Source organism: Periplaneta americana, chromosome 16 (assembly GCF_040183065.1).
Source record: "Periplaneta americana isolate PAMFEO1 chromosome 16, P.americana_PAMFEO1_priV1, whole genome shotgun sequence".
In the NCBI taxonomy this organism is placed as follows: Eukaryota; Metazoa; Arthropoda; class Insecta; order Blattodea; family Blattidae; genus Periplaneta; species Periplaneta americana.
Genome location: NC_091132.1, coordinates 118,061,382 through 118,077,034, shown reverse-complemented (window position 1 = coordinate 118,077,034; position 15,653 = coordinate 118,061,382).

Below are 15,653 nucleotides of genomic sequence, written 5' to 3'. Positions count from 1 at the left end.
AGGAAGTTTATGCATTTGGCCACCAGCGTGACCTCGGGATATTGAGCGGAACTCAAGGTCTGAGCTACGCTCGGTTATGGGTTCGAATCTTGTTTCGAGTAATTACCGGGTGTTTTTTACCTTTTATTCTAGGTTTTCCCCAAATATAACGGGAATGTCAGGTAATATCCTCAGTCTTAACTCGCCAAAATACCATCTCATTATCAATTCTATCGACGCCAGGTATGCTCGTAGTTGATACAACGCTGTTACATGACACTAAAGAGTTCCATTCGTCGTTTAATTTTATGCACTACTACTGCTACTGCTACTACTACTACTACTACCACCACCACCACCACGACGACCACCACCACGACGACCACGACCACCACCACCACCATCACCACCACTACTACTACTTTACCAAATATTTCTGAGCTCTATGTTGGTACCGATTATTATAGTTCCGCGATCACAATAGGCAAGTCATTATAATTATTATAAACTAGCCGTACCCGTGCGCTCCGCTGCACCCGTTAGAAATAAATATAAAGTAATTGCATAATTAAAATAGGACATTTGATCCAGGGAAGATTCGTGTTTGATAGAAGGATAAATCGTTTAATATGTTACTTAATTTAAATAGTATTTAAATAATTAAAATGCGATCATTTTGGTCCAGAGACCACTCATTTGGTGCAATGACAATTCCTTTAACATGTTTCTTAATTTTTATTAAATGCATCCACACTGTAATGAAGACTGACATATCATTTAGATTTAATGTGTATACTTTATTTTACTTGCTATATGTTTCCATTGAATTATGATAATAACTTAATTTTAACCCTTGTTTTCTACGTATTCAGTAAATGGCGCTTGGGCCACTATGGTTCTGAACCCTTCAAATAACTTAAATAACTTAAATTATATTATATTATATTATATTATATTATATTATATTATATTATATTATATAAAAATATGTTGATAACGGATGTACACCGATAAGTAAGTTTTTAATTTGTTATGGGGGCTCTTGAAACTCAGGAGGAACAAATTTTATTTTACAACAGCGCAACATAATCTGCTTGGCTCGTTACCGAATTTTTTTGCATTGCATTTAATGCATATGTATTTTATGTATTTAACACGATTCAATTGAGCATAGTTAAAATTTGGATTATAAAATAATGGAATGCTAAGCTAACATATCATTACTGCATACTAAATCAATACACTCTTGTGGTTCGTTAATTCTCTGAGATAAACATTATTTTAAGAAATACAGGAAACGAATTCACAGAATAGCCTATCAAGTTGTTTGTGCATAAGAAGCTATTTTAATCTTACCTGTCCTCAATTCACTCCGAAGTTACTGTAATAACATTATAACATTATGTCCATTATAGAGAAACTACACTTTCCAATGGTGAAATAATAATTATTCACACAAATCGGTTAATTTATACACAGACAGAAACATTCTCTGTAGGCTATGATTCATAGCTTTCGATTGTTGTTGACCAAGGCCCATTATAGACGAATTCATTTGTTTATTTCATTACACCGCCTTAGATGGCAGTTATTTTAATTTTGAAACTCATTTATCTCATTAAATATCAGTCCTATCAAAATTTTTCAAGGAATAAGACTTATCGGAAATAATTTTTAAAGAAATGTTTGTTATGTAACATTTTTCTCAAAAATCAATAATAAGCGAGATATTTCGATTTATTTAATTCAGACCCCCTTATAACCCCCCCTTTTAAATAATGCATTTTGAATGCCATATAGCCTAAAATCTAAGTTACAACGAACTTAATTTATATTCCAATTTTCATCGAAATCGGTTCAGCCATTACCGCGTGAAAAGGTAACAAACATACAGATAGACAGACAGACAGACAGACAGACAGACATACAAACAAAAATTTCAAAAAGGCGATTTTCGGTTTCAGGGTGGTTAATTATATATGTTAGGACCAATTACTTTTGGAAAATCGAAAATTACCAGAAAAATTTCGGCTACAGATTTATTATTAGTATAGATAGCCTACACATTCTAAATCAAGGCTTAGAAATTTCCTCCTTTCCATAATTCCCATATTTCTGGTACGATTCAATTTTTAATTGTGAAGTTATTATGTTTATGCTCGACCATGCCGAAATGTAGTAATTATACACCTGGTAGCAGTCCTTTAATGCATGTCATTAAAGTACATCTACTCATTAAAGTACAGGTGTTCAGCCAATGACAAGTCAGCTTTGTACCGTTATAAAACCGCAAGTATCGATTATTCTCGGATATGCAATCGAAAGAGAATTAGCGAAAAGTCACGGAGTCTGGAAATCCAATACTGTCGCAGAAGGTTATGTTCTGTTACTATAATAATTAGCGTTAATTGTAAATAATATTCAAATAAATTCAATTTGTCATCTCGTTTTTCAATGTCGAATTCAATAATCAAGGCTATATCAAGTTTAACGGGATTACATCAAGGTCAATGACATTATTGTTCCTCGGAAAAAATCAATACTTTCGCGTCTGCGCACATCTCACAATTCACGATCTAGAACAAGGTCACTTCCGATCTTGTCAGATACAAATAAAATGTATACTCTGAATAATTTCAAGTTAGAAATATGGTCGACCATAAAAAGTCGTATGAAACTCGCCTATAATGGTAATTAAGAAGCTCGTATGAAAATTATCCATACTCGCTTCTTAATTACTATCATTATAGGCTCGTTGCATAATGTACTATTATGTGAAAGTTCTTTTTAATAATTCATGACACTATATTCCTAGCTGCTATAATCTAGCACAGTGTTTCTCAAACTATGGTCCGCGGACCACCTGAGGTCCTCAAGGTCTGCCCTTGTGGTCCTTCAAAAAAGATAGAAGAAAAAGTAAAATTCAAACGAATTGCGTACCACACTATAGCTGAAAATCTCAGAGTTTGAAAATGACACATGGCAATCGCCTTTCACTTTTTCTCCCAGTACTGACATTTTATGAATTTTATTACCCTAATTGTCTACCGAATTCTCACTCTACTCTCAGCAACAAAAGAGGGTGGTGTTTCTCGCCATCTTTTCCCTGCACGTCTGGTGCCGCACCTCTAACGCAGCCAGAGACCACCGAATTCACAACAGAGGACCAAAGTACCGAACCTTTTCATGTATTTATGACTTAGTAGTTTTGCCGACACCCAGTCTGCACATTGAAATGGTCACGTACAGTACGTCGTACACCAATAATAGAACGTGCCAAATTGCATCTTTACTTGTTGAAAATCGGGCATGTTTCTGCATTATTTTTTTTTTATATCTGTTTTTCCAGATGATGATATCAGAAATTTTAGACTCCGTCTGTTTTAAAATCCGGGCGAAGCAGATCAAGAAATTCAAATTACAATACTTTTCTAATTATATTTTCTGCAGTCAATCACAAGTAACTTATAACAAATTCTGTGCATTGTTGATTCGTTCGCTTACCTGTTAGCAGTTACTTGTTTGAAATTTTTCTTATGTGATACACACTAGTAGTTGTCTATGTCTTTGTTAAATAGTGCCCATTATACCTCGTAAAGAAGGGAACGCTTCATTTAGGCAGTGGTAATAGTCCAGAAGCTGTGTGTGAAGATATTCAGTGATTCTAGTGCCATTAAAGACATATCTAGTCCTAGTGGTAGCTGTTCAAAGAAAAATACTTTCGTAAATAAGTTATTTTGAAGTTGGATTTACTTGGTGTGGCAATGAGAGTGAACCAAAACCTCGGTGCGTTGTTTGTTACGAAGCGCTTTCAAACGAGTGTATGAAACTCGTGAAATTGAAACGGCACTTAGAGATAAAACACACGTGTAAAAAGCAAACCATTCGGATTACAGTATTAATGTGAGTACCAACATTATTAATTTTTTTAATGTATAAGTTAAAGATTATCCAAACTCCAATAGACTTGAATTATTTAAAAAAAAAAAACGAAAATAAATTTTCTTCTATTGACATTAACTTCTTTACTTAATACTAATATAAAATTAATTGAAATACATTAATTTTTAATTAATTAATTCTATTTTAAAATATAAGTACACTGGTATTAAAATATGCTACAAAAATGATAAATTTACTTTCGAAGGGAACAAGAGTAAGGTGGTCCGCGGAACTGTTCCGACTTAAAAAAGTGGTCCCCACTTCAAAAAAGTTTGAGAAACGCTAATCTAGCAGAACTGTAATTACATGGTATTCTTTCAAGTCTTCGCATTTTAACGCATCACAGAGCATAATGTAGAAAACCTACGGTAATAAATGTACACATCATCATAATCATAATCATCATCTATCCGAGTTAGGCCTATTAACCCGTTTCATCCTATTAGGAGAACAAATTTTGCCATCTTGTCGGGTGTCTATCCAGACCCTGCATCCTCTTGGTCTGTAATCCGTAACTGCTTTAGTTAAACTTTCGCCACGCATGCTTAGAATGTGTTCATGCCAATTTTGTTTTTGTTTCTCTATTAGTGAAGTTTAGTCTTCTTGAATATTTTTAGTTCGTTTTCGATTCCCTTGTTTGTCTGTAGTCAAGAAGAGAAACACCTGCCTTACACTCTGAAACTTCATTTCGGCTATTTATAGTTTTCGTTTATCCTCTATTCTAGCCCAGTTTTCGCATACATAGGCCAATTTCAACATAATCTCCGTTCATCATATATATATTCTTTTATTATTATTATTATTATTATTATTATTATTATTATTATTATTATTATTATTATTATTATTATTATTATTATTATTGCGCGAACATTTCATAAAACATTCGCTCAGACGTTTGTTAAGATTCTTAAAAATCACGAGACACAACTAGCGGTACATCAAGGATCCTACACCTACAAAGTGGATTTTTTTTACGACGCTTTATCAACTGTTATGGTTATATAGCGTCTGAGTGAGACGAAGGGGACAATGCTGGCGAAATGAGTTCAGAGTTCAGCGCCGACAGTGACCCAGCATTTGCAGGGAAATCCGCGAAGAGCACTTTCGATTGAAACGGCACCTTTAGGCGCACTGAAGTAGAACCTTGAAGCGCTCAAACATACGTGGCTGGTGGGACCCTGACGAGCTCACTGTAATATAAAATAATCACTATAGGCCTATATACAAGTCTTACAAACACTAACTACGTATCGATTTACATTATTTTTCTCCTGTACAGTGTACATCCACGTCTCAAGTCTTACATTTGCAAGATATTGAATAATCCAGTCATGACGCATGCCTAACAGTAGCTGCATTTCTGGATTTGTTTGACAGCATGTGTAACACATGTTAATGAAATTCACTTTCAGCGTAGTCTCTTCTTGTATTTGGAGCAGCACACTGAATACATGATATAATTAATATATAGAGGCGAGGTGAGTAAAATTGTCTATTGTACTGTTTATAACAAGACTCAATCCCATTAGTAGTTCTAAGCTGGAAACTTAAGGGCTTAAAAGCTCATAACCCCGAAGGGAAACGACGCTAGGGATAAATATAAGCATTGTGAACATATTCGGCAAAGGACGATACTTCATTCAGAAGTTGTACATTAGATCCACGTAAGCAGCCGGAATTTCACTAGCTGGAAAAAAGGCAGTACTACGGTGCACTTAAAGGTTTGTTATTTATACATCTTGATTACACAACTTTTGACACTGTATCACTTCGGAATATGTATGGTAAGACTTTCCTGTGTTAAATTTCAACGTACCTCGTTAACATTTTTCGACCTATTTTTGGGTCATCTTCAGAACTAGTCGTTGTTGGTTTTGGCGCCACTTGTTCTGTTTCCTGTGAGGGTGTGTTCCTGTGGTATAGTGTAGAGTCAAAGAGTGCGTGTGTTTTGAAGTTGAGTTGTGTGTTGAGAATTTCGTTATGGTGTGTTTTATGTGTCTGTATATTTCATATTGTTCTAGTGTGTTTAGTTTCTGGCTTTTTGGTTGGATGTGTAGTATTTCCATGTCTGTGTTGATGTCTCTGTGGGTATGGTTAGCATTTGTGATGTGTTCTGCATATGTGGAGGTGTTTTGTAATTTTCTTATGGCTGTGATGTGTTCTTTGTAACGTGTTTGAAACGATCTGCCTGTCTGTCCTATGTAGAAGTTGTTGCAGGTGTTACATTTGAGTTTGTATACGCCTGTGTGTTTGTATTTGTTTGTTTGTGTTGTTTGTGTGTTGAGATGTTTTTGTAGAGTGTTATTTGTTCTGTATGCGATGTTGTAATTGAATTTCTTGAATGAGGTTGCAATTTTGTGTGTGATTTTGTTTTCGTATGTTAGTGTAATGTATTTTTTGTGTTCTTGTGTTTGTGTCGTATTGTTATGTTTTTTGTGATTATGTTTTGTCTTACGTATTATGTTGTCTATTATGTTAGGGTTGTATCCGTTTTCTTGTGCTATGTATTTGATTGTGTTTAGCTCTTCGTTGTAATCCTGTTGGTTCATTGGTATGTTGAGTAGTCTGTGTACCATTGTTCGGAATGCAGCTTGTGTTGTATGGGGTGGTTGGATGTGTTGTGTATGTGTGTTGTTGTGGGTTTTCTGTATACTTTGAATGTGTGTTTGTTGTCTACTTTTGTAGAAACATCACAAATGCTAACCACACCCACAGAGACATCAACACAGACATGGAAATACTACACATCCAACCAAAAAGCCAGAAACTAAACACACTAGAACAATATGAAATATACAGACACATAAAACACATCCCAACGAAATTCTCAACACACAACTCAACTTCAAAACACACACACTCTTTGACTCTACACTATACCACAGGAACACACCCTCACAGGAAACAGAACAAGTGGCGCCAAGGCCAACAACGACCAGTTCTGAAGATGATCCATAAATAGGTCGAAACATGTAAACGAGGTGCGTTAGAATTTAACACAGGAAAGTCTTACAATACAATTACGAAGTTTGTTATTTCTTGGCAGTGTGGTGCGCTTTGAATCCCCTTATTTTAGGTAAATAATTTTTGCAGAGTGCGCCTCGCGGTTCTACCAGCATTTGCTCTTAAGAATTAAGGGAAAACCCCGGAAAAACTCCAACCAGATAACTTATCCCAACCAGGATTTGAAACCGCACCCGCTCGTTTCACGGTGAGACATGCTAACCTTTACTCCACAACGGTGGACTACAGAGTGGAATTGCACTTTATACACGAGAAACAATGTCTTTCTCAATTTACAGAGTGACTCAATGCATTTATGTGACTCGCCCTGTATAAGGATTAATTACCATGATAGCAATTGGACTTCCTGAAGAGAAGTGATGAACGTATATCCTATTAAGAGAAGATGGATAAACTTTCTAAAATTGCTGTTTTCAATTTCCGACAAATTAATTATTACTTTGTTTGCATGCACACAACTCCTCCTAAAAAGTTTATACGTGCTGCGTATTACTTTTTCTTTCCTTATAATGAAATTTGGTCAACTTTCTCTAGAGAGTTATGGGAAATAATTTTTCATCCAAAGTTTAAAATCTGTATAGGAAAATACAAAAACTTTGTTATACATAATTTAACAGGTAGTCGCGCAACACTTTTTGATATTTATGAGCGCTTTACTGGAACGGAAGGTGCGTGAAACAAATTTGTTTTCGGTGGGAATAAGCAATGAGGAAGAATGGGAAAACAATTGAATTAATGCGCGCCAGAATCAGCAACTGAGTTTATAATCGATGTTTGTTGCTCAGATGATCGTGAGAAACAGAATGTGGCCTATACTAGTGATGGAGGAAATAAATTAAATACCGATATATATTGATATTGCAGTATATTGCAAACCTAATTTCGATAAACAATATATATCGCAGAAAATATATCGATATATCGAACGATTATCGATATATCACTATTCCGTAAGCAAATTGCATTTTCAGGCGTACATTTACTATATTGCAATAAAATTACTTAAATTTTAATATTCCTTTTTACCATTGAAATTAACATCGTAACAGTCAAAAGCATAAATGTAAAATTGTAACAATAAACACTAATTTTCAATACCATACGATGTAGGTCCTAACCTAAATAAAAATTATCGTGGAGATAAGGTGAACTTAAATGATATAGTGGGAAAGAGTTAAGTGAACTCTACATGGTTGAGTATTTAAAATTGGAAAACGATTAAATTATTCTAATGTTATATAGGATTGAATCCAGGACATAGATATAATGCTCTTTTCTACATAACAACGTAATCATTTTTAAATGTAAGTAAACCGAACTTAGAATGTTACAAGTTTTAACAAACTTCACAGTTGATTTGATACAATCCTTCTATTAGTAAGTTCCCATTGCAAGTTATTGTTACATTCCAACATTCCAAACAAGAATGGTGATGATTATAGGGATAGAATTTTTATGCACTAAAAGATATAAGAAAACAGAATGTCAGCACCAGATTGTGCATAGATATCATAGACGTAAACAAATGTCACATCGGTATTAAATCCTTGTTTCTCTTTCCATTTCAGAATATATAAATAAAAGTTCTGATAACCGTTTTGAGGTCAAACGGTTCCCTTTCAGGGTGGGAGTTACTCTCCTGCCTTGGAGAACATTAATAACAATATTAAAACAGTAGTAGATAAACCTCTTATCTGTCTCACGTTCGCACACGCTGCATTTTGAATTTGGTGCTGCATATTAAACAGTTTGAATTCGAATTCCAGTCCAGCCAATTAGAACAAGGTATTGAGTGAGGTTGCACAATTATGTAACTGTCCACCTTCAGTAGTGCCATTTCTTGGCAATTATGGAAGTTGTCTAGTGTGGATTTTGTTGTTGTTGTTGTTGATAATGATAATAATTCCACAAAAATCGATAAATTTATGAGAAAACCGATATATTACACGATATATTGGATCAAAATTTCGATATTGATATATCGCTATATCGAAACGATGAAATAGGTGCCCCCAAGCTATTATCATTGCAAAAACAGAAAAAGAATCAAATATTAGGCCTAGTTAGGAATGCATTACATTTGAGCAGATTTGTGAAGAAGGTAATAAGTAACGGATTTAGTTTCAAATCCGGCGGACTCTAATCGTTATTCCGGACATAGAGGTGGAGGTTCATTTCCCCCCAATTGGATTTGTGTGAGTCCCTTGTCTTGCATTCATCCTATGACGTCCTACGCGCTACTCATCTGCCCTCAAGCTCACAAACGTGTCTTCCATGTACAGCAAAAGATTCGTCTTAATGTTGCATAATTGCGGCTGGCAGATAATAATAATGATAATAATAATAATACCTTACTTACTTACAAATGGCTTTTAAGGAACCCGGAGGTTCATTGCCGCCCTCACATAAGCCCGCCATAGGTCCCTATCCTGTGCAAGACCAATCCAGTCTGTATCATCATATCAAACCTCCCTCAAATCCATTTTAATATTATCTTCCCATCTACGTCTCGGCCTCCCCAAAGGTATTTTTCCCTCCGGTCTCCCAACTAACAATTTCTGGATTCGCCCATACGCGCTACACGCCCTGCCCACCTCAAACGTCTGGATTTAATGTTCCTAATTATGTCAGGTGAAGAAAGCAATGCGTGCAGTTGTGCGTTGTGTAACTTTTTTAATTCTCCTGTAATTTCATCCCTCTTAGTCCCAAATACTTTCCTAAGAACCATATTCTCAAACATCCTTAATATCTGTTCCTCTCTCAAAGTGAGAGTCCAAGTTTCACAACCATACAGAACAATCGGTAATATAACTGTTTTATAAATTTTAACTTTCAGATTTTTTGACAGCAGACTGGATGATAAAAGGTTCTCAACCGAATAATAATAATAATAATAATAATAATAATAATAATAATAATAATACCTATGGTATATATTTTACAATTTGCCTCTTTGTTCGTCAAGTGGTGTAAGTAAGAAATGTTGTTTCGAGTAAAACAGGGTTTTGCGTTCCTTACATTTTTAAACATTTTTAAAAATTCCAGTAACAATTCCCACTATAGATGCGGAAATACCGGGTGGTCAGATTATGACATATGAGCTTCCCGTGTAACGCGCGGGACTGCATCGACCGCGCAGCCTGTACTCAAGGTCGTATGGCAGCACGAGTCAGGGGCTTTACCAAACAACAACACTAATTATTACTCTTTCACCAGAAACCGCGCACGAACAACATTGCCATATCGTACTTCATGCGCATGTGCAATACAAATAGCGCAAGAGAGAACTTAAATTATCAAAAGACAATAATGACCTTAGCCGTTGATTACTGTAAGCATGACACCAAACAAACCCTGTTTCCTTCGCTAACAATATTCTTTGCACAGTTCTCAATCCCACACCACACGCTTCTGCAGTCGTTTCTTGCACGTTGCTAACGTTACTGCCAGTATCAAGATGGCCGGCAGCGTTCTGCTCGTCAACGTTTTTAAAACAATTATATGCCTTAAACACTATTTTCCGCGCCTTCCTGTGCAATACTTGTCTTTTTACAGTCTATTCTTGCATTTATTTATCTTACACACACACAGTAAATGTTAGTTTTACTTATTCAATGTATTGAAACACTGACACGTGAACAAACGAACTCGGGAAGTACTTGTTATAGACTAATTCTGATTGGTTCTACTGTACAACCTTGTGACGTCACATACCAGAAATGCTACGGTGCATATAGCAGCTAACCGCCTTCCGAAATGCCGTCTAGTCTAGCAGCCATACTTTTTTGTACACGTGCGATTTGAACAGCCATTTAGCTCACACTGATGAAGCGTTCCCGCACTTCTTGCCGTGGTCTTCGCCACATCGCAGCTGACTGACCTCGCGCGGGCGGTAAACTCATAATCTGCTCACGCGGTATATGGGATGGAGTAAACATGTAAGCTGACTGACCAAGTGTAGCAGCGGTACTTGATTTACATCACTAAGCACGAAACGCTCTATGGATATAATTTCTGTGCTCACACTTCTAACATGCTATGTTGGTAGATTTATGTACTATGGACTTACTTCACTTGTCCACAAGAAGCATACGATGACCAGGATACGGATTTTTAGGTCGTTAAGATATAATTTTAGGTGCCTAAAATGGGTTTAAAAGTGTAGGGAATAGTCTCTAAAGCAGGCATGTCAGAAATCAGACACTGAAAGTGCAGTGTATGTGCGCGGAACGCCGGTCTGTGCAGATTGTGTCATTCACGTGTTGTTCTTACCAGTTTTTAGCGGAGGGATGTACAAGAATCTATTCTGCACTTCCAGTGTTCTATTAAATTGACATTTGGACATTATAAACACACTTAGCAGAAGGAAAAAAGACAATTATTATCAGTGTCTATATTTGACAATAATTGTAACTCAAGAAACAATAGACTGACTCAATTACAATTCACAAAGCAGTCGTTTGTAAAGAATCATTTATTTACATGATTTGTATACAGTACTTGAAGAAAATATATTTCAATAATTTCGAAACAACAAAAAACGAACACAGTATTTCATTTTACGTAGTAGGTACAGATTATTTCAATGTAATACTCTTTCATTGTTCCTCAAGCATTATTGGGATCATTGGTGCACAAATGTTAAAGAAATTATTTTACTCCCAATTACATGCAATAGGACATTGTGAGGCTTTTACACTGGAATCATTTCCTTGCTGTATATTAGTATAAATCCACATTATTATTAATAAATTGGATAAATGAAGCTTGAATTTAGATATATATAGTTTATTTGGAAAACGTTGAGAGCAAGTATCAGCAAGTTATGAGCGTTATTGAATTGGTTAAAAGAGTACTTCACAAGCTGTGAAGCGAGGACATTTTCTTGATGTCAGGTTTAAAGCTTTATTAACGTAAGTATATTAAGATAATATATTAACGTGAGATGGAAAATTCTCCATTATGTATTATTTTTCCAGAAAATTTTTCCGCCTTATAAATAGCTGCTTTCTTCCTTCCCTTACAACCTCAAGACCCTCACATGTATTCTTCACTCAGTATTCTCATCACTTATCAGCTTATGAAATAAAAGTTGTAAGTCGCCTAACCATTGATGGCTGTGTTAGTACAAACTCCAAAACAACATCATTGTCATGTTTGTCTTGCCGTGAGAGTACTAATTAAGAAATAAGAGCTGGTGAATATATTTTGAGAACTTTACTAATCTGATTTAAATTCTCACATCACTATTAGGTCCAAATGATATGATAAAAGCTTTTCATTTTAAAATAATTACTGTTGGCTGAGGAAAACATCATAACAGTTACGTTATATGATTCGTGATTTCTCTTCTTCGTTATATCTGTGGACTCCTCACTTTATTTTTCATAACGCATTCACATTCACAGCTCAATGAGCACACCCGTACTGATCTGTGTTACTGAAACCAAAGCTGTTCTGCTACTGCAGGTACTGTACAGCCCTGTCGCGTTCCCCACCAAGCTGATTCTCTCCCTCCAGGTAAGGGAATAGGAACTGCACATCGCACAGAGACAAGTGCACAATGTGCGCGACTGCACAATGTGCAGGGTTTTGACATGCCTGCTCTAAAGAATCAAAAATAGGCTCTAACAAAAATAACGTTTTCTTTAAAAACATGTTCCAAATCATCAGGAATTCACTTTTAGAATTTAATTATTTTAAGTGCTTATACACAGTTACCACCACCACTACTACTAAAAGTGCAAGAACAACAAATATCTAACTAGTTAGCCCTATACATAAACTAAACAATCATATGTGAAAAATAAGTTTTAGACATAAATTCAATACATAAACAAGTCAAATATAATCATTTTTTACCAAGCCTTGTCCGTTAATGTCCACAATTAGCTTCACAATAAATACTAATACTTTTTCTAAATTTTGACCTCAAAAGCAATGCCGTCTGCCACTCAACACAAATTTGTATGCTGAAAATGAACATTCCATATTCACTGAAGTAACAAGAGTGTATTTCCATTTTGACACTAGTTGGACAGGAATGTTACATTGTAAATCCGTGTTCTTCCCTGCTAGGATATCTGAAGCAGTACGCAGGTCCTTCAGTCCTACATTTCTCTGCAAAACTTGCTCCAGGTTATCCCGTAGGCCTAGTTTATTTCCAACAGAACCTGGACCACATTTGGAACTTAAAATACAAATCTTTAAAATAAAAATGGATGTTTTGACCTATCAGAGATAAAAATTACATAATAGGTCACAATAGGCTTTGTCGTCAAAATAGGCATTTTAGGTGCTATTAAAATACCAATTTTTGGCATAGTTTTATATGAACCGTGTACTTGCAAGTTTTTATGAACTTATCTTTTAAGGATTAAAATAGGTTTTTTACCTAAATTCCGAAGTCTAACGATGACACTGCTGACTCAATTTCAATATTTCTGACTTAAGCCACTTGGCGACTAAGCAGTTCATTATTATGCAAATTCTAAATTTACAAATCAAATGGATTCAAATATGTTGTACAAATTGGAACTTTGAATGCATCTAGGGACATGGGAAATATATTTACAATTTCTGTTCTAGAAAACATTGTGACTTCTCATGCCTTTCATATGATAACAAGAGCTAACATTGTTTGTGGAAGATTCACAGATTCACCATTAAGGAACATGGATAAAAACAGTGAATCAAGATCTTGGAATCTAGAATGTAAACTGTGGCATTTGAAATAATCACAGTTTTTCTCACAACTAATATTGGAGTCAATGGACAGAAATTTATATGAACGTAACAATATGAATTTGTGCTTGATACTTTCGAATTTACCCGATCAGCTGTAACAGAATTACAGATGCATGTTCAATTTATTAACTAACTAATACTGTATAAGTATTAAAAGGAAATCGGGGGGGGGGGAAGAATAAGTTGTTAACCGTATTATCCCTAACATCCTAATTGCATTACTATGTATGAAATTTACAAGCTCGTGAAAATAAAGTTTACTGTTAAAAGATACTCCAAGTTCTTTAACACAATCTGTACTCTTAATTCGATTAACCTATTACTAAACTTATAGTTGAATTTAAGAGAGGTAATTTTATCCTGAAAATTTATGACATTAGGTCTAACCTATTTTTGGGATCATAAAATTACATACCAATCTCTTCAGACTATTTTGCATCACATTAATAATAATAATAATAATAATAATAATAATAATAATAATAATAATAATAATAATACCGGAGTTTAAACTAAACTATACCTACATAATCAATATGCAGAAGTCATGAAACTTCTGCTCTCCAAGGATATCCTCTGTCACAAAGTACACGCTTCATGTGTTACAGATACATTAACTGAGAAATATTATGGAATTCACTGTTCCATAAAATCCAATTTTGTTTCTCAATTTAAAGTTTTGCCGTTTGTTCGTAATATAAAATGCATTGAAAATTCAAAGGCACTGAAATGATTGCTGATATCCTCAATAGAGCAGTTCCGGGAAGTCGCTTATCACTTAAAATAATTCTCAGCATATTGAGGTATTGGATACAGTGTCACATGGGGGTAACGTCACACCCTCACGCCTCTTTATCCCTTAGTAATTTGCATGAATTATGTATGACGTCACAGCCGCTGTTTGTCACCCCATCAAAAAGTACTTTGTATGCAGATTGCATTGGTCGTGTAAGATGAAAAAAATAATATGAACATGTCTTTGTCTCTTTCAGCCACTGTTGCGTACTAACTCATGGAAAATGGTCACCCGATGCCTTACAACACTACAGGAACTGCAACCCAAGCCTTCTGTCACAGTCTGTAAAATTCAACTTGAGGAATCAATGGGTAATAAAAATAAAGTTTAAGTACTTCCTCAAGGATTGTACTTATGAGCATGAGCACTTTCTTTGACTATATACTCGTAACCACTAGAACATACTCATTTTCGTAAGAATAAAGACATTCTACCTAACGCGAATATATGCTCATCTCAACAGCCTTCTTGATCGTTTAAAAGTTAGTATATACTCATGTTGCCTATCCTCTTTGACCATATTGCGCCGTGATGCTCAGTTTTTTTTATAGACTTTCACATGCTAGCGGCATGCTGTAGTGGTTTGTCTTTTGCTTTTTGTAAATTTTGATAATGGATAAATAAGTAAATAAATAAATAAATAAATAAACAATCATGAAAGAGAGAGTGAATCAGATAAGTGACGTTAATAAAACAGGAAACAATAAAATAATACTGGGAAATCGTCATTACGGGATGTTGCATGGAGATTACAATTCATTGCATTTTGCAATTCAAATTTTACAAAATAAACTGTAGGCCTAATGGTTAATTATATTTAACAATTCAATCTAACCTTATAATTTGATAGTCATTCATATTTTTATAGGTCATGTTTTTATGAATAACAAATACGTGTTTAACCAATTTCACATTCACTTTTTTAAAGCGTTAAAGGCTTCTGAAATTCACGTCTTTTTCTATATTTTTTTCATGCTGCACTACATCTGCCATTTTTTTTTAATTTAACTTTAAACTGAATACAAATCAACAAATATTCAGAATTGAGCCTGCTACAAACCATACTCGGAATAATATGAGAATGAACTTATAGAAATGAGAATATACTAGCTTATATTCTTATCAAGCATGAGTATATATTCTGTACAAGATGGACACTTGA